The sequence below is a fragment of the Dermochelys coriacea genome, chromosome 2 (assembly GCF_009764565.3).
Source record: "Dermochelys coriacea isolate rDerCor1 chromosome 2, rDerCor1.pri.v4, whole genome shotgun sequence".
NCBI lineage: Eukaryota > Metazoa > Chordata > Testudines > Dermochelyidae > Dermochelys > Dermochelys coriacea.
In genome coordinates, this window is record NC_050069.1 from 136,413,023 (window position 1) to 136,434,365 (window position 21,343).

A 21,343-nucleotide genomic window follows, 5' to 3' on the forward strand; every position below is an offset into this window, starting at 1 on the left:
GCTACACATGTGCTCGCACAGAGATGAAATCTTGGCCCCACTGAAGTCAATAGAAAAACATTCACTGTTATCCGATAGCATTCATTTACAGAAATCATCATGATCATCATTCTATTTGGATTTTGAAAGGGGCTGGATAACTCTTGATACCATCTATAATTATGCTAGCTAAGGTAATGGGTAATTAATCTAATTTCCAGATGTTGTTGGTAGGAGGATGAGGTGAGGGGGTGAAGGAGTCTGGGAGGGAAACCAAATAGCAGACTGAATGGCCCAATGGTTTGATCTAGTATGGAAAATCCTCTGTTTCTATCTTTCTAAATTATTTTATTCACATTACTTCTTCCTCCACTTGTCTTCTCTATTTTTAACTTTCGCTTCCCCGATACGAACACCTGCTTGTTGGCCATAAGTTCTGTTTACATACCGAGGCTTAGCACCCCCCATACAAGCTAGATGAAAGGATCACTCTATGAAATTTCTGTGCAACTTACATGAAATCTGAACTCATATGAGAAAAAAGTCTAATTTCTATTTAATAATTTGTTATTGAGCAAGAGCTATAATGACAAGATAACCACATTCATTGTGTGATCATTATATTAACCTTTGAGATCTCACAATAGGCTGTATCTGTGTAATCATAGAAACAAATACTGACTTGCCTTACTGGCATCTTCTTGTTTTCTGATAGTTTGATTGAGTCATTGTCCTCCATGAGGACATCCTTCGAAGTATCTGGCTAGTTGTGCATGCCAAAGAACTGCTGGATGGGGCAGCAGCCAATAAAGCATTATAGTAACACTGTGTATAGTGAGAGAGAGCAAAAGGAAATATAATAATGGATGGGAAGCCACATAAGCCATCAGTCTATCATGCTTTACAAATCAACAGCCAACCTTATGCATTTCTAGTTTCTTTTCCCTTCAAATATTATTTGAATTCCTTTAAAATATTTCTTTAACTTGCTCAAATTGCTGCATTGGACAGTCCTTAGATGTTCCCACGTCTTGATTATTACTATCTTTGGTATGACTTACATTAAGCATTTTTATCACCTTCTTTTTCCTGGAAAACATGTATTTTCCAGCTATCTGCCCCCCTTCTTTATCTGTGAACATTTAACATCATACTCAATAATCACGCTGTTGCCAATCCTTTAGTATCTAATATCTAAAGGTTTATTTATAAGATAAAAGAAGGAGAGTTAAAATGGTCAAAGAAATCATAAAAGAGTTGTTATAAGAAGCACATGGGATCTTTATAGGGGAGAAGGCAGCACACCACATTTATTGAGAATACAACAGTTAGCATATGCTTTTCAATCTCTCTCTCTCACACACACACACCCAGTCCTTCCAGTCGATGTTTATGGTTACCAGTCCAGAGTCTGGATCAATCTAGTGGCCAGCCAGATTGGTCACAGAGGGGAGAAAGGCTCTGTCAATCATGCTCCGATGCTCCTGGAGTGTGATAAGATGAAGCCAAAGTCCCATGGCCAAGCACCCTGTTCTTATAGTCTTTTTCTTTGTTGAAGTCTATGGATTTTGCTGTGTCAGGTTGTGACTGGTTACTTCTTAATTGGTGTATCTTTTGAGGTAAACATTCCAATATACCTCTGAGAGGGTCATTCTGTCCTGGTTCCAGTTTAATCAATTATCCTATCTTTAGGGGTGGCAGCCTTCACCTCAGGGTCGTCAATTTGCCCTTCCTTCATTATAGATGTGCACTGATGATTCTCTGGTGTCGTTAAGTCTCTTTACTCCTTCTTCCTTGGCCATCTGGTTTTAACAATGGCCTTCACACCTTATCTTTTCCTGATGCATACATTCCTCATTCACACAAACAGTCTTTTTACAAAAAGAAAAGGAGTACTTGTGGCATCTTAGAGACTAACAAATTTATTAGAGCATAAGATTTCATGAGCTACAGCTCACTTCATCGGATGCATTTGGTGGAAAAAACAGAGGGGAGATTGATATACACACACAGAGAACATGAAACAATGGGTTTATCATACACACTGTAAGGAGAGTGATCACTTAAGATAAGCCATCACCAGCAGCGGGGGGGGGAAAAGGAGGAAAACCTTTCATGGCGACAAGCAAGGTAGGCTATTTCCAGCAGTTAACAAGAATATCTGAGGAACAGTGGGGGATGGTGTGGGGGGGGAGAAATAACATGGGAAAATAGTTTTACTTTGTGTAATGAAAGAAGCTCTTGAGGAATTCCACCATGATTTCAACAATTTCCATCCCACCATCAACCTCAGCCTGGACCAGTCCACACAAGAGATCCACTTCCTGGACACTACGGTGCTAATAAGCGATGGTCACATAAACACCACCCTATATCGGAAACCTACTGACCGCTATTCCTACCTACACGCCTCTAGCTTTCATCCAGATCATACCACTCGATCCATTGTCTACAGCCAAGCGCTACGATATAACTGCATTTGGTCCAACCCCTCAGACAGAGACAAACACCTACAAGATCTCTATCATGCATTCCTACAACTACAATACCCACCTGCTGAAGTGAAGAAACAGATTGATAGAGCCAGAAGAGTACCCAGAAGTCACCTACTACAGGACAGGCCCAACAAAGAAAACAACAGAACACTTCAATCTCTCTGGTCACTCGATCACAGACCTAAGAGTGGCTATACTTCAACAAAAAAGCTTCAAAAACAGACTCCAACGAGAGACTGCTGAATTGGAATTAATTTGCAAACTGGATACAATTAACTTAGGCTTGAATAGAGACTGGGAATGGATGAGTCATTACACAAAGTAAAACTATTTCCCCATGGTATTTCTCCCACCCCACCCCCCACTGTTCCTCTGATATTCTTGTTAACTGCTGGAATTAGCCTACCTTGCTTGTCACCATGAAAGGTTTTCCTCCTTTCCCCCCCCCCCCTGCTGCTGGTGATGGCTTATCTTAAGTGATCACTCTCCTTACAGTGTGTATGATAAACCCATTGTTTCATGTTCTCTGTGTGTGTGTATATAAATCTCTCCTCTGTTTTTTCCACCAAATGCATCCGATGAAGTGAGCTGTAGCTCACAAAAGCTTATGCTCTAATAAATTTGTTAGTCTCTAAGGCTACAACAGGGACACACAGCAGTGCTGCGTTAAAGTTAAGGAGCTCAGGCAAGCCTACCAAGAGACAAAGGAGGCAAACAGTCGCTCAGGGTCAAAGCCCCATACATGCCACTTTTAAGATCAGCTGCATGGCATTCTAGGGGGGGACCCTACCACTACCCCAACACTGTCCGTGGACACCTGCAAGGTGGGAGTCTCAGGGAACAGGGAGGAGGATTTTGTGGATGAGGAAGAGGAGGAGGAGAATGTGCAGCAGGCAAGTGGTGAATCCATTCTCTGCAGCAGCTAGGACCTTTTCATCACCCTGGAGCCAATACCCTCCCAAGGTGGGATCCCTGACCCTGAAGCTGGAGAAGGCACCTCTGGTGAGTTCCCATTTGTAACTACAGTAAAGGGTTTAAAAGCAAAAGTGTTTAATGTTTGATTTGCCCTTAAGAATTGGGATGCATTTGCAGCCAGTAAAGCTACTGGAAAAGTCTGTTAACATGTCTGGGGAAGAGTGGGAATCCTCCAGGGACATCTCCATGAAGATCTCCCGGAGGTATTCTGAAAGCCTTTGCAGAACGTTTCTGGGGAGGGCAGCCTTACTTCATCCTCTATGATAGAACACTTTACCATACCAAGCCAGTAACAAGTACTCTGGAATCATTGCAACACAAAGCATAGCAGTGAATGGTCCTGGGTTTTGGTCGCATTCAAGCAACATTTGGTCTATATCTTTACGTGTTAGCCTCAGGAGATATCATTCATGGTCACCTGGTTGAAATAGGGGAATTTTTGTAAGTGAACAGTAAAAGGACCCTGTTCATGCTGGGCTGTTTGCGCTTGGCTAAAAGGGATCATCCCGGAGAATAGCCATGTGGTAGGGGAGGGGTGAAGGGATCATCCCAGAGAATAGCCACGCGGTGGGGTCAGTGGAGGTGTGTGCTGCACATGCACCCGAAAACCGCAGCCCCTCCTTTTAAATGTGAAACCCAACCAGCATTGCTTACTATGGGAAAGGAGGGCACTGCAGTTTGAAACCATTCCCACATGTTATGAAGGTGTGAGAAGCCCACCCCGCATACCCTTTGGCTTATCATGGCTGCCTGGAAACCGAATTCTGTTGCCCAGCTGTGTGTGATGTGTCACCATACCGGCTCAGTATAAAAGGTAAAATGCGACCTTGTACCTAAAGCACATGTGCTATCTGCTGTGAATTGCTTGATTCACTGTGAAAGAGTCTCCCTTTTGTTCTCAGAAATGTATCATCTTAAATTTTACTCTCCCTTTTTATCCCCCCGCAGGTGCAAATGTTTCTATGCTCCCCCCTATCATCTCTGTCTCTGAAGTTATTGCTGATTAGAAGGCAAAAAAAATGCACTTGCGATGACATGTTTTCCAAGCTCATGCAGTACTCCTGCCCTGATGGGGTACAGCTGAATGCATGGAGGCATTCAGTGTCAGAGTCCAGGAAAGAATTACGTGACCGCAATGAGCAGAGGCAGGAGGAGATGCTGAGGCTAATGGGGAAGCAAATGGACATGATGAGGTGTCTGGTGGAGCTGCAGGAAAACCAACAAGAACACAGATCCCCGCTGCATCCAGTGTATAACCACCTGCCCTCCTCCCCAAGTTCCATATCTTCCTCACCCAGAGGCCCAAGAATGCGGGGGTAGGGAGGCTTCAGGCACCCAGCCACTCTACTCCAGAGGATGGCCTAAGCAACAGAAGGCTGTCATTCAAACAATTTTGATTTGTAGTGTGGCTACAATAAGCAATGTGGCCTTGTCCTTCCCTCCTCCTCGACCCCAATCGGGCTACCTTGTCCACTATCTCATTTTTTTTAATTAATAAAGAAAAAATGCATGGTTTCAAAACAATAGTTACTTTATTTCCTTTGCCAGCTGTGATCGAAGGGGGGAGAGTGGTTGGTTTACAGGGAATTAAAATCAACAAAGGGGGCGGGTTTGCAGCAAGGAGAAACACGCACAGCTGTCACACCGCCGGTCACGAAACTGGTTTTCAAAGCCTCTCTGATGTGCAGCATGCCTAGCTGTGCTCTTCTAATCGCCCTGGTGTCTGGCTGCTCAAAATCGGCTGCCAGGCGATTTGCCTCAACCTCCCACCCCACCATAAAGGCCTCCCCCTTACTCTCACAGATATTATGGAGCACACAGCAAGCAGTAATAACAATGGGAATATTGGTTGGTCCCCAAGGATAATTATTGGCATTTCAACATCCCCAATGGTAATTTTCTGGTCTGGGAAGTAAGTCCCTTCTTGTAGCTGCTTGAACAGCCTGAAGTTCCTAAAGATGCGAGCGTCATGCCCTTTCCCAGCCATCCCACATTGATGACGGTGAAACGTCCCTTGTGATCCACCAGTGCTTGCAACACCATTGAGAAGTACCCCTTGCGGTTTACATACTGGTTGCAAGGTGGTCCGGTGCCAAGATAGGGATATGCGTTCCGTCTATCACCCCACCACAGTTAGGGAACCCCATTGCAGCAAAGCCATCCAGTATGACCTGCACATTTCCCAGAGTCGCTACCCTTAATAACAGAACATCGGTGATTGCATTGACTACTTGGATCACTGCAGTCCACACAGTAGATCTGCCCACTCCAAATTGATTCCCGACAGACTGGTAGCAGTCAGGTGTTGCAAGCTTCCGTAGGGCTATCACCACTCGCTTCTCAACTGTCAGGGCAGCTCTCATCTTGGTATTCCTGCACTTCAGGGCAGGGGAAAGCAACTCACAAAATTCAAGGAAAGTGGCCTTACACATGCGAAAGTTTCGCAGCCACTGTGAATCATCCCATATCTGCAATACTATGCGGTCCCACCAGTCTGTACTTGTTTGCCGGGCCCAAAATCGGCATTCCACTGTATCAACCAGCCCAACTGCCACCATGATGTCCCAATTGCCACAGCCCGTGCCTTCAGGAACATCTGTGTCCATGTTCTCCTCACAATCATTCTCATGCTGGCGTCTCTTAGCCAGGTTCTGCAAATACTGCAGGATAATGGGCAAGGTGTTTACAATGCTTGCAACAGCAGTGGAGAGCTGAGCAGGCTCCATGCTTGCCGTGCTATTTCATCTGCACAGGTAACCCAGGGAAAAAGGAGCAAAACGATTGTCTGCCATTGCTTTCATCAGGCATTGGGAGCTTAACCCAGAATTCCAATGGGCAGCAGAGACTGTGGGAACTGGGGGATAGCTACCCACAGTGCACCACTCCATGAGTCGATGCTAGCCACAGTATTGAGGACGCACTCCGCCGACTTACACAATCGACATACACAATCGATTGTATGAAATCGACTGTATGAAATCGATTTCTAAAGATCAACTTCTATAAAATCGACCTAATTTCATAGTGTAGACATATCCATAGAGTGCCACCACAGAATAACCAATAGGCCAGTTCTTAGGACAATCACCTTCCATGTGGGATACCCAGATTGAAGTCCCTAGTCCAGATCTGGGACTAGAACCTGGCTCTCTCATATATCAGGTCAGTGCACTAACCTATTCTGGGAGATGGGGAAAGGAATCTCTCTCTCTTTTTGCCTGATATGTTTCCAAAGATCTCAGTTTCATTCTAAAACCTCATTTTTTTTTAATTCTTGTTGTCCAGCCAGCCCTATTTGTGACATAAGAAAGTAATGCCTCCTAAACAGTCAGTACATTTACTTTCTATTTTTCCTGTGTCATGAAAGCCCCACCTGTATTCAATCTGCAGTTCACATATATAGCCCATTATTATTCTCTTTATGCAGCAGAAGACAGGAAGAAATGTAATTGCCCTAAAATTTCCTAGGCCTGTTATTTTCTTCCTTAAGTTCTTCCCAGCTTCTCCCTCAGAGATTCAGCTTCCCAAAAAATGTCTTCCAGCACTCCAATTTGTAGACACCATAACATGTGATGTCGATGAAGAATCACACAGTTCAAATAACAAATCCCAAACAACTGGTATTTGCAGCACTTGCTATGAGGAGATTCCTAAACAATATATAGGCCCACATAGGCAGATAGAACCTGCTAGAGAACAAATTAACAGCAATTGACACATAGGATATAGAGCTAAATCCAAAAAAAATAATTTGTACACAATGAAAAGTCTGACCAGCTCTAAGTACAATACAAAACAAACATTAAGTTGGATGGAGTGTGTTTTTATGGCTTAAATGCTTCAGTCTCACTAACTATGGGAATCAGAGCATTCTCCCATCCCCCTTTTGCTTAATCCATCCATCCTTAGGTCAACTATTTGGCTAATTAATTTATGAACATCTGAAGGGAGGGTTTCCTGACATTTAAGAAAAGTGCCCACCCCTTTATACCTCATCTATGCTTGTGGTAATAATTTCATCAGTCTTGTATTGCTGGCTTCCTGCTGTGATGGAAAGTTCCCTACAGGAGTTGCAGAATGGGTGGCCAGTTGCAGGATGGAAGGAGAGGGACATGATCCAAAACATTTTAACCCAAATTTTTCTGACATTCAGGTTCTAAGGTACAGCTCCATACGTATCTCAGACTAAATATATTTTTAATTCTGACTAATTCTTCATTAGTTATTAATTCCTTCACAGACAGCATAATAAAAACCCCCTTCACTGAAGAACTCCATCCAACACTCCACCCCAAAACATGCAATTTGCAGTGTACCTTGGAAATTCCCAGATTTTTGCTATTTTAGACCAATGAGGGAAGTGAATTCCAGAGTCAGGGGAATCCCTGCTGAAAATACCCAGCAGCTATTTTGTAAAGCTGTGGATGTGAAGACATCAAAGGGTCACCCTCCATCTTGCAAGGGCCTTGGACCACAGAGATAGAGTGAGCTGATGGCTATGGTAAACAGCAGGCTGCATTTTCCATTCTCTTAGAGTCAGATAATCCTTATATAAAAAATCATCATAATAATTCAGCTGTTCACTACAGTCTTTCACCACTCTAACTGAAAGAGCACACCACCCGGTCCTGACCGCCCATCCAAAGCCAGCCCCAAAAGGGAAATTCCTGTTCTGCCACTCAAAACCATCTTAACCCTAACCATTCTGTCATGCCTGAAAAGATCCACAGAAAAGATCGCTGGTCAGGATAGGCTTCCTCCTAAAATGTCTCACTCTCCTCCTGTGACATTCTCATTCTCTGAAGGGAAGTGAGAATAACAACACTCCCACAGCACTGACACTTTTGTTTGTACACCAAAGGCTGAGTAACGTGTTCCACATCCTCATGTAATTTCCCTCTCCCACAAGTTTTACATGACTTCTATGTTCTTGTTTATTCACTAGTATACAGCCTCAGCAGTCTGTCCCATGAGCAAAATAACTTTAGGAAAGTGGTCTGTTGTAACATGATGTGCTCCATTTTAGACAGGCTCCCTATTAAGGTACGAGAGATTCCCGTCAGAATGCCTAATAGGTTCAGATTGAAATGTCAGCAGCGGGTGTTTTTGCTCATCTGGTTGTGATGAGCCATACCAATAGGAAGTCTCTAATTACCAGAAGGAGAAAACAGCCGAAGAGTTAATCCTTCCTTCCTGTGTTACTACACTGAAGAAAAATGGCTAGGAGAGGACTTAGCTGTGTTTGGGGTATACAGAGAAACAGGGAGCCAAGGGAGATTCATTCCTCCACCCTGCCCTAATCCTGTACTAGGTTCATACTGTTAGCCTTTAGGTACTGATCCAAAGACCAGTGAAAAGAGTTCTATTGACTTCATAAGCCTTTGGATCAGCCCCATAGCCCCAATCCTACTAGCTGATCTGCATGGCTGGTCCCAGGCACCGACGTGAAGCCCCGTTGACTCCCATGCAGCCAAAGGTTCACAACCAGAGTCAGAGCCTACAAGGGTATTTCATATTTATTGTTGCTTGTATTTATAGCTCACTACTCTCCCCTCCCCCCTTTAGGGGATGTGTTTTTATGCTGAGCTTGCCTGATTTCTTTTGCTGTGTTGTTAGGTGCTCAGATGCAACAGTGATGGGGGAGGTTATACAAGTAGATCTAGATTAGATAACATTAGACTCTAACAAGCATGGGAACAGGTTTCCATTCTCTTAGTGTGGCTTTGAACCAAGTCCTCAAAACCCAGCGCTCCTTCAGGTCATGAATCTCTCATTAGATTCCAAGTGGGGAGGAGAGGAGAGACACAACATGATACTAGTTGGCTACAATCCCAATGAAGAGATTTATTTTGGCTTCTCGGGCTTCTTTATTTTGTATGGATTTTTGCACATGTTTATTTTTATATCCTGGGTATCTTTCTTTTGCAGTGTAGTATATGGCCTCTTTGTAAAATAATAAACACCCTCCTGTTCTTATGTAAACTTTTGTAAATAAGCAAGACTTTTTTTGGTTGTAGCAATACCTATCTTAGAGATTGGAAGTGGCACCCTAGTTACTAGGCCTCAGAAGCCTCAGCAGTCAGTTACCCTGGTACTCTCATCAGGCTGCTGCCTAGTGAAAAGTTAGGAACTACTATGTTCTTCTATTGACTACTAGAACTTATACCTAATATATGTGCACCCCCTCTTTCCTGTCAGCCTGTCACAGGCATCCCTTCACTTACCCTATAAGTATCGCTTTCTTGTGGTGTACTAACCACAAACACATGCAGGCTGTTTCCCCTTCACCATGCGTGCTTTTAACGTTCAGCTTCAAAGCATAACAGAAGGAACCACAGGTATGCAGTAGGAGGAGATTTCCACACAGCTTATTCTCCTCTTCCCGGCTCACTCTCTGAGCACTTCCCGTTACTTCTCCCAATTACTGAGCCAATTGCCTCATGAACCCAGCAATTGCCACCCAAGTGTCAATAATCCCAAACAGAAACTGCTTAATTGACTTCAGGAAAGCCTGCAGTCTTCTCAGTGCTACAGCAGCCTCAGTGACCAGGATGCCACAGATAGCACTCTGTAACACAGCCCTAGAAAAGAATCCTCCTGTACTTACTAACAGTGTGAGAATGACCACTGGGAACCTGCTCAGGTCTACAGCCTAGTGAATTGACTGTCTCAGGTACTTGTCTGTGAGCTAGGGTTGCCAATCATCTCATGGCACAAACCCAAACACCCTGCCACGCCCATTCCCCGAGGCCATGCCCCTGACCCGCCCCTTTCCCAAGGCCCCGCCCCCACTCACTCCATCCCCCCCTCTCCCCATCGCTCGCTCTCCCCCACCCTCACGCACTTTCACCAAGTTGGGGCAGGAGGTTGGGGTGCAGGAGGGGATGCAGGATGGGGTGCAGGCTCTGGGAGGGAGTTTGGGTGCAGGAGGAGGTTTGGATAGTGGCCTCTGGGAGGGAGTTTGAGTGCAGGCTCTGGGCTGGGGCAGGGGGTTGGGTGCGGGAAGGCAAGAGGGGTGTGGGCTCCGGCTGAGTGGTGCTTACCTCAGGCGGCTCCTGAAAGTGACTGGCCCATCTCTCTGGCAGTGGCTCCTAGGCAGAGGGGAGGAGGCAGGGGGTCTCCGCACGCTGCCCCTGCCCGCAGGCACCACCCCTGCAGCTCCCATTGACCGCAGTTCCCAGCCTATGGGAGCTGCTGACTCAGCGCCCAGAGCATTGGCAGTGTGCGGAGACCCTCTGCCCCCCTCCCCCCATGGTCCACAAGGACATGCTGGCTGCTTCCAGGAGGGGCACAGAGCCAGGGCAGGTAGAGAGCCTGCCTTAGGCCCGCTGCGCCGCCGGACTTTTAGCTCCTAAAATCTCCCAGTTTGGCTTCAGTAGCCTCTGGGAGATAGAACCTGATTCCAGGAGACTCTCGGCAAAACCAGGAGGGTTGGCAACTCTACTGTGAGCTCAAAGGATACAGAGCACAATACCAAATATCTAAAAGTGTGTATAGTACTCTGTTATATGGTGCTACTTTGCAGCCAGTGACACTCTTTTACCCCACTCATATCTTAACAGATCTGGGGGGGAAAATATGTAAAGAATTAGTTTTCAGCTAGAATTCTGTTGTAACTATCTTTAAAAAAAATAGTCACTTTTTTTCTTTACTAGAGATTTGCCATGTCTGTCATGAAGTGAGGCTCCAGTGGGTGCAATTTCTCAGAAACTGTACTGTGAAGCCTGAAAACATTTAAAGATGCAAAAGCTACAAATATATCCAAGCTGGATGTTTCAATGAACAAGAGTTTTATTGGGAAAGTAAATTAAAACCAAACAGACCATGTAAATGTACATGCACTGTTTACATGGCTGCTGGTCATCTCCATTGTTACTTCTGGTTGATCCACAATGGTTGTAATTTGGCAACAGAAAAATAAGTGCCCACTATAAGGCAAAAATAAAGGGAGTAATGATGGGTCAAATTTAACTTGGGTGTAACTCCAGGGAAGTCAATAGAATGACATCAGGAATGTGACCCCTCATAACTCTGCCAGCTATTATTGTAGTACCCTGCAATATGGTGATACTTTGCATTCCTCTACCCCACTTATATCTTAAGAGATCTGGGGAAAAATATGTAAAGACCTATTAAAGCTCCAATTCAGAAAAGCACTGCCTTAAATGAGATTTTGGCACATGCTCATGTGTTTTCCTGACCTGTGACCTAAAGATGAAAAAACAGGATTAGTAGAAGTTGATTCTGCTTGGCAAAAAAAAATTGAAGAGAAGAGCTATGGAACATAAGGAAGCTACTTCAGTTATTTGCTCACTTGACAGGGTTGCTTATCTACCATATACACATCAAGTTTCATAAATTAAAACAAAAAAGGGGCCAAACACACAAATGGGTTTTGGCAATGTTTCACCTACTTCTTTTCATGGGAAAAATGCCTTCAGTAAACCTCTTCCATTAAAGGGCTTATTTGCCTTGCCTTTGTTAAGTAATTTCAATGGAAATTGGATTGGACCAAAAAAATCAGGTGATTTATCTAGAAATCTAACTTTAGACAGCTAGGTTTCAAAGTCTGGAACAAAGTTCATACTTGTCATTGAATATCCACAAGTTTTCTTTAAATAAACAATAAAAAAAATAAAAAGCATAGTAGATTTTGACCTTTTGTATTAAAAAGAATATATACCACTAAAGAGATTTTTAAATGGCCAAGGCTTTGACTCCCAAAGATACTATAATTAATATAATTAATTACTTAACATTTTATATTATTAAACATCACTCCATTTGACTAACCTTATCTCAGAGACAGTAAGTAAAATAAAGTTAATGTATTATTAACACATGCATTTCTAACAGATGCGTTACTTCAGAATGTGGAAACTCAATATGAAACCAGACTGATGGTGTTGGAGATTACTCTAGTTTGAAGAATAGAATATTTCAATAGATCTAAAATAGATCCACAACCTTGAAGTTAAACACTTTTTCCAAATATATAACCTAAATCTCCCTTCATGCAGAATAAGCATAGTATTTCTTGTCCTATCCTCAGCGGACATGCAGAACACTCACCACCCACTATATGAAATCCCTTAAGAGAACTGAAGACTATTATCAAGGCCTCTCCCACCCCCAGTCTTCTTTTCTCAAGACTAAACATGACCAGTTTTTTTAACTTTCCTTCGTAGATCAGGTTTTCTAAACTTTTTATCATTTTTGTTGTTGTCCTCTGGCCTCCCTCCAATTTGTTCACAGCTTTCTTAAAGTGAGCCCCCAAAACTGGACACAATACTCCAGCTGATGCCTCACCAATGCCAAGTAGAGCAGAACAATTCCCTTCTGTGTCTTACATACACCCTAGAATGAGATTAATCTTTTTCACAATTGCATCACATTGTCAGCTCATATTCAATGTGTGACCTACTATAACCACTAGCCAGTTATTGCCCATTTTGTATTTGTGCATTTTATTTTGCCTTCTTAAGGTTATGTCTACACTTCAAACTGGGGGTGTGATTCCCAAGTTTTAGGCTAGTGTAAATGAAAACATTCAAGTTTTAGGCTAGTGTAAATGAAAACATTCAAACAGCAATTTGCAGCAACAATTTGGTGTTCTGTGCTTTTACACCAATGGGATCCTGGTCCTTGACTGGGGCTCCTAGACATTATGATAGTACAAATAAATAATAAATAAAATGAAATAATAATAAAATAATAAATCATAACCGTAATTAATATAGTCACAATTCTGCCCATGAGAAACAGCAAAATTGATCCCTCTGGATTATCTAAGGGGTCATCCAGGACACAAAGAATGTGTGTGAAAATAAATTCTAAAAGGCTCAAGCCTTTACTTGCAATATTTATTTTTAAAATTATTCAATTAGAGATAGGCTAAGCAAGTTCACAAAAGGTTCCCTGCCTCTCTGTGCTAGCTGGTTAATTACACACTAGCTCTCCTTCATCAACAGTTTGGGTCTATGCACCCAATTCAAATCTACAGTACTTTGTGGGGTTCCTTTGTTCTCTGACCTCTTTTCAATTTCCTAGCACTAGGAGTAGTGATTTCAGTTGGTCTTCAAATCTGTGAGCAAAAACTGGCTTTTGGACTGGTGAGAAAACTGTGAGGCTCTAGTCTAATAAAAAATAAACAAAAGGACTTCTAAGGCTTTGGAGGTCCACATTCCTAGATCAGTATTCCTTTGCATCCACTAAAAGTCTACCTCACCTCTTTCATAAGCCCTCAGTTCGCCAACAAATGAGTTTGGATACCCCATGTCCGTAGTCTCTTTGATATGCCTGAGAAAGAAATAATTGCAGAGCAGAGGAAAAAGAGAAATGAAACAACACATAAGTAGAAATACATTTGTTCTCCCTCTAACCTACAGTGGTTACCATTACATTGACAACCACACAGAGTGGTATCTGAGATGCCACAACTGATGTCTGTTCTAAGGACAGAGGAAATATTGTGATTTCTCACACATAGTAGTAACTGTTGGTAAATGGTGACTTTTTAATAGCAAGAATGGTACCGCTCAAGATTATGCCTTAAAAGCAATATCAAATGGCTAATTTCTATGGGAATGCTGGATGGCTGGTATATTTCTAATAAAGAAATATGAACATCCTTTTCCCTTAGACATATCACCTTAAGATGATATAGGAAGTAAAATTAAACTTTTTGAAAAGATGGCATGCAAATTGTAAATACTAAAATACTTAGTAAATATTAGTACTAAATAAGTACTCAGCTTTGATCCTTAAACTCTGAAACTTTAAAAATACCCCTCAGCAAGTAATATCCAATACTTGCCCGCAGAGTTAACGAGTTGTTAGGCTCAACGCTCGCAAAAAAGCTTACACTTCAATACTGCAAAAACCTATATGCATGGTTAATAATGCCATGTATTGTTTAAATATGTGTGTGATGCCAACGCCACTAATACAACTGGGACTACTCACAGTGCATTAAATCAAGCACATGCATATATCGTTGCAGGATCTGGGCCTTAAATAAGGCCAGGGGAACTGGATGGGAGGACATATGCTTCTCTGATGTTGTCTTTTCTAGCATTTTCTCCATGTACTTATTAGGAAATACCCACATTTCAAATGTTTCCCCTTCTTGAGCAGATTTAAATATTTGGGGGGTTTTGTTTGTTTGTTTTTTGAGAGACATAGGGATGAAATTGTCTTGGTGCCAAAACAAAGAAGATCTAATATTTTATGAGATTTCAAACTGTAATCTTGTTTTAAAATGAAATATGTTTGTGTTTTTATGCAGGATTGTTAATCACCTTGACACAGACACAGTTTTTGCAAGTTTGAGGGTCAGGACCTCTGCAAGTTTCTAATGTTTACAATTTTCCCATAACAAATGCCTGAATGGAATCCATGGATCTTAAAAATTTACTGCTTCCTTCAGTTACTAAATTGCTTGACCTCAGTTCGTTTAGTGATAAAGAGTCAGATGGTCTCTTGAGAAAAGATCCTCTTAAAATTCAACCACACATTAAACAAACCCTTCTAATAGGATACTGACAGACACTCTCTGAAGTTCAGAAAATACAAGAGGTTTAATTAGCTACATACCTTAAAGCAGGGCTTAAATTCAGTTGCAGCCCACCAAAGCAGAGCTCCAGTAAATATTTTCAAACCTGTGGAAGCCCTGGTGCCTGCCACGTACCAATGGGGCTGAATCTCCAAGCCCCGGTGCCTACTACGAGGTTAAATCCCCAAGCCCCTGCACCTCTTCCCCCCATGGGGCTGAAGCCCCAAACCCACCCCACTATGGGGCTAAAGCCCTGAGACCCACCCTGCAGCCGAAGCCCAGATTTCCAAATGCGGGTGGTGAGTGGGGTCCATGAAATAATCTCTCAGAATTTAAGCCCTGCCTTAAAATATGCCTCATCCCTTGGGAAAGCAAGAACTGGCAAGGGGACAGAATTTCAGCCCAAGATCTAAGATGTTTAAAGAATGGCACATGTGTATTGTTCATTTCATTTGCTATATTACCCTCACCTCTTTATTTCCTCATTTTCTAAGTTACCTCACCACACGCTCACTCTCTTTCTCAAACATATACACATTTTCTCTCTCTCTCTCTACCCAATTCTTGCTCCTGTCTCCTCCATTTCCCTACCCCTGCTTGGTCAAGGAATATGTCTTTTGAATGCTTAGCCTCTTCCTACATGTAGCCCATGTTCCCATGGATAGGGTACTGGAGCATAGAACCTTCAAGCTGGATGTCTTCTGATGTCCTCCCAAATCCCCATACACTTCCCTTTATTAATTCCTTACTCTAATCTTGTAATATATCTGACTGAATTTTCAGAGATGCTAAGCACCCACAACCCCCAATGAGGTCAATAAACTGAGAGTCCCTACCACCTCCACAAACCAGCTCAGTTGTTCAAATGTGCATTTCATCAATTGCTCAAATGGAACATTGCCATGAAAGATACTTACTGTCCATGTGCCACAGCCATGCTTCAAAATTACAGGCCTGGAAACTGGTGCATAAGACAATCATAATCAACAAGGGCTTTTTCTCAAGAAAGTTAACATAGAAAGAAACCAGTGATGCTTCCCAGCTTGGATTTAGCTCATTGCTATGATCAGCTAGGATGTCTTCATTCCCCAAACCATACCCCTTCTTCACAGCCACTCTGATAGCCAGAGTGGGCACCTGTGCTGGGGGAAATTGAGCTGAAGTTAACCCCTTGTTCACCAAAGACCAAGTAGGGCCCCAGAGGCTTATCTTACCATTAGTTTTTATGCAAAACTCCTTTTGATTTCAAAGAGAATATCACGCTTCTAATAATGACAGGGGAAAACAGTCATTTTGTTAATGCACCAAATCAGAGTGCCCCCTCCCTCCACAACTGAGGTGCTGCATAACATAGTAAAATGGAATTAAAATACAATAAAAATATTGTAAAGCATCTTTATTAACATTCAAAAAATGTAGAGCCTTGCAAATTATATAATTGACAGTAAGACTTTCAGAAAATGTGCAACACACTCTGTGGACGGAACATGGTCCAAAGAATATGGTTGAAATTTACCTGCTACTTCTGACTAATTCTTCTCAATATTGATAACTGGGAACATGAAAGAAGAGAAAACATTCTCATAACAGCTACTTCTCCCCATCAATGCAATTTCTGTTTTCCTATAAGTGAGGACAAGATAGCTGTATTGAATCCAGCTGAAAATATTTTCAAAGCATTTTTCCACAACAGAGACTGAATTAGCAGAGTCAATGAGGTCAAAGAAAGAAAGAGAGAGAGATTAGAATATATTATGGACAAATTGTAAAACTTCTTATTTAAAATCAAAGCCATTTTGACTTAGAGAAACACAAAACAAGAATCCTTAGCTAGATAAAGGACACTGACAGAGTAAATCCGGCCCCAAATTTGCAACAGAAATCTTTGAAAGCTTTTTATAAAAATGGATTACCACTGGGAGGAAAAATAAATGTAAGAACAAACCAACTATCTCCATTAGTGCATGCAATCCAAACTTTGCAGCATAATGCTAATAGGTGAGACTTAGAATCTTTTTTCCCCCCAAAGCTGGAAATAAAAATAAAACTGACTAATCTATTCTCCATGTTAAAAATTGCAAAAGTTAAACAAACAAAATAAATATTGAAAAGTTTTTTCAGAAGTTTAAGTTTATTAATCTAAGGTTCTATTAAAATGGGTAAGAGTATTTTTAAATCTATTATTCTTAACCTTTAATTTTGTATTGTCGTCTCTCTTTTTACTCACATTGTTGTATAATTTTGAAATTAAACAACATAAAAAATATGGGGAGAAATCCTGGCTCCACTGAAATCAAAACTTCCATCGACTTCATGGATTTTACCCATTATGTTTTAATTAGATGGGATAAAAAGAAAGGAAAAGTAGCTCTCAGATGACAGTATCATAAATGTAGTTTCATCCTAAAGTGAAGCTTTGCTGTATATAGACTGACTTTTATAATGAAAACATCTACTCATCTTAACTCTAATGATGCACATTGTGGGTATATAGCTGATGAAAAAATACCATTTTATTCTTCTCTTAATTTTTCAGTTATAACATCTGACTAGCTCACATTTTCCCTTCATATTCAACACACACAGAAATTATTCCATGCCTTCCCCCTGCTCCTCTTCCAACCCGCCCAAATGTCTCATACTTTGGTATCTGGTTTGCTCTGTCATTCCTCATTATGATGGTCCTGCCAAAGAGTGGAATTTTTTACTCAAGTAAAATTACCAAGACATCATTGGGTTATCATGGTGTAATAACAATGGGTCTAATCACATCCTATGAGTCCTGTGAGAAGAGTCCCTTTTGTGCAGAAGTGACGCTCAGTGGTCCATGGTCTCTCTCTGGTGCTAGAGTCTGGGTATCCACAAGGGCAGAGGGAATAGCAAGTGGACAGGCCAGGGAGAAGTGGACAAGCTGGGATGAGGCCTGGGTTACCTCTAAATGGCCTCATGTTGATTACTGAAGGCTCTATAAACAGAACTGAAATATTGCTAGAAAGACAATTCTAACGGGATCCCTGGTGAGGCAGAACCAAGAAATTACTGAACAACTGTTGCCATTTTTATATTTTAGCTTTTATTAATATATAGGGTTTTTTTTTAAGTTAAGAGAACCAAGTTAAACCAAATTAGGTGTAAAGAACTATGAACTTCCCAGACTGAAACTCTGCATATATCACTGAGTGAAATCCCATGGCCTGTGTCATGCAAGAGGTCAGACTAGAGAATCATAATGGTCCCTTTAGGCTTTAAAATCTATTAAACTGAATTTCAGCCCAGAAACAGTTCTCCCAGGTCACAGATAACTCCCTATAAAAAAAAGCGTGCTGTTTTGCATATGCGGACAAACCCTTAATCACAGCAAAGTTAGAAGACAGCTTTATAATGAAAAGTGCAGTAAACTGCACAGTCCCCATGAAATTTACCCTCTTTTGTTTGTTAGCATGCTGTAAGTTAAAAGAGGACTGCAACAACCAGGGGAGAAAGCTAACAAAAATGTGATGATTTGGAGTATTTTTCTTCCTTTTTTCTCCAAAACAGGGATGGAAGCATTTTTCTGACTGATAAGAAAATTTAATTTGTATCTGTGTCATTATCCTGTCAGCCTGTACATGTCTTGACCGAAACACTTAAATAAACAAAATATGCCCAAAGCTCTAATGCCCAATTAAACCTGAAACTTCAGCTAACTTCAAAGCGGAGGTTCTACTCCAGTCTCCAGTGCATGTGGCAATTGCCCCCTGTTGGAATGTTGAGATATTAGGAAAGAATGATACTGGGGCTCTTTAATATCTCATATTTGACTTCAATCTGCTCTGACAAATACAGGTTTTCATTAGCTAGGACAAAAAAAAAACCCAAACATCTTACTCCACATTGTAATAGCAACCAATGTGGGTGGATTTTATTTTCTCACAGACCTTTTTCATTCAGAACACTTTATCTCAAGCTAGTATTCCATGCTGCAAGTCCTGACTTCAAAACTATACACATTATGGGAGGCACAGGGAGCTCTGCCTATAGTTGAAGTTGTCAGATGCTTTTTGTTATAAGGTCCTGTTTTCAGTTCCTTATAACTTTGCCAGATGTTAATCATTTGGTTGAAATTTTCCTTGCTGTGTGTCTGCCTCAGGCTGAATATTATTAATTATCCATTTATTTATTAATAATTAATTATGAATTATTAATAATAATAATTATTATTATTATTATTGAAATTTTCAGGAAAAAGATTGTTTCTCAGAACCAAGTTAATGAAAAATACATTGTTTTGCCCATGATAAAAAATTCCCCAAGACATTTCATTGAGAACTCTAACACCTTCATGCTTTGGAGCAGTGACTTAATTATCTGGCAGATGGGTCACCCTGGTGTCAGGGGTTTTACTGTCCCCCTGAAAATCCACCCAAATTTGACCAATGTATAAGCCTCTGACTATTTCAGTTCACACACTCTCAATAAAGACTTGTTACTGTTTGACTGCTAAATTCTCAGAAGATTGTATCTGGACTGAGCATGCTCCAGCCCAGATCTACAGGGGCTGAGCACGACTTTCTCTGCAGTTGCACCTGTCAGGGCTACTGTGGTGCCAGGCATGGGAACTGAGAGGAGGGAGCGTGTCTTTTCTGTGCTCAGTGACTTCCCAGCTGTCATCCAGGCAGTATGGAGGAGGAGGAAGCATTCACTGAAATGCAAAGGGCTGAGGAGCTAGGACTGGGAGAGTGGCAAGGAAGGAGACTGAGATGAGGACCCATAGCGTGGAGGAGGTTGGAGAAAGAGAGGACCTGGGACAAGAGGGTGGACTGAACAAATAAAATGCTACAAAATGGGGAAGTTCTCTGAAAAATCAGGTCCTAAGCATCGAAAACTGGTGAACACTTTTCACATTAATCTGTTGCAGGGACTCTGTTCTCCAGCTGTAAAATGGGGATAACATCCCCTCATCATACAGGGTTGTTGTGAAGATAATGTCATTAATATTTTACTCACTCAGACACTTTAGAGATGAGCCCCATAGAAAAATCCATGAGAAAATTAATAATTCTGTCTTCAGAACAGTGTTTGAATAGTGTGCAGTAAATAAGGCCTAGGGCCACACATTGAATCAGGATAAAACAAAATATTGAGAAGTTGCTCATGCAAACACTGTCCCATCTCATGTACGGACTGGTGCAGGGGGCCTGTGAGAAAATAATATGTGATCACATAATTAAAGAGTGCATCATAATGCATATGCACAAGGGGGCTGAATCATGGCTGCATAGGCAACCTTCATTCTGGCACATCCTAGCTTTGGAGTGCTTGACTTTGCAACCTTAACATCCTTTTAAGGTAGTTTATGTAATAAATATGTAGAAAACATGTTGTGGGGGGCGCTGAATTTGACCCACAATGTTCCCAGCATCCTCCACTGAGAGAGCCTCAAATGTGTCTTCCCATCCTACCAGCTTCATTATTGTTTAATTTCTCACCAGTTGTTACAAAGTGTAAAACCACAACTGGATAGGGGAGTATTTGAACAGACAGTATTTTCAGAATCCACAACAGTCTTTTTTAAATGCAGTGCATTAGCAACAATGCTGAAACTCCTTAGCTTTATCTTAATGTTTGGAATGTGTTGTTTTGCTATTCCACTGCTTGGGGGGGAACTTCCTGAAATTTACCAGCTGTTAATCTTAGAGAAATATTTGCCACAACAGTGTTATCGGTTTACCAATTTTAATGACAATTTTCCATTTTATGTCATTTAAAATCCAACATGACTGTAATGCCAGAAGCACACATTCCTTCTAAACTTGTCTTTAACATCTAACGTTATAAAATGATATGTTAGGGAATCAAAATCTCTGCTACACATGGTTTAAGAAAAATAATTATATGAGGCTTGATTCTGCATCTCTGAAGTCAATGAAAGCTTTTGCCATTGACCTCATTAGGCACAGGCCATACCAGGCCTTTGAAGAGCAAAAACATAAAAATGCTCCAGCCATGTGAATGTCAGTGCATCAGTCCTGAACAAAAGGATCCATTTTTGCTGCCTAACGGTGGTGTATGTAGTTTGTATCTGTTATCATTACTCATTTTCTGTGTACTGCACCTGTCAGTCTCTGACAGAGGCATGATCCTGGCCCCTATATACTCCTCTGGTGTAAAATAGGGCTATCAATGAGCCACAAGGGGCCTGTGTGGTGGGGTGTGCACACCCCGCACTGGAGAGAAAAGGGTTAACCCCACACTATGGGCAAGGGAAGTCCCGCCCCTCAGGCAGTGCTGGGTATGCTGGGTATGCTCCAACTGCTGCCTCAGCATAAAAGAGAGCAGCCCAACTCATTCTGGGCTGACT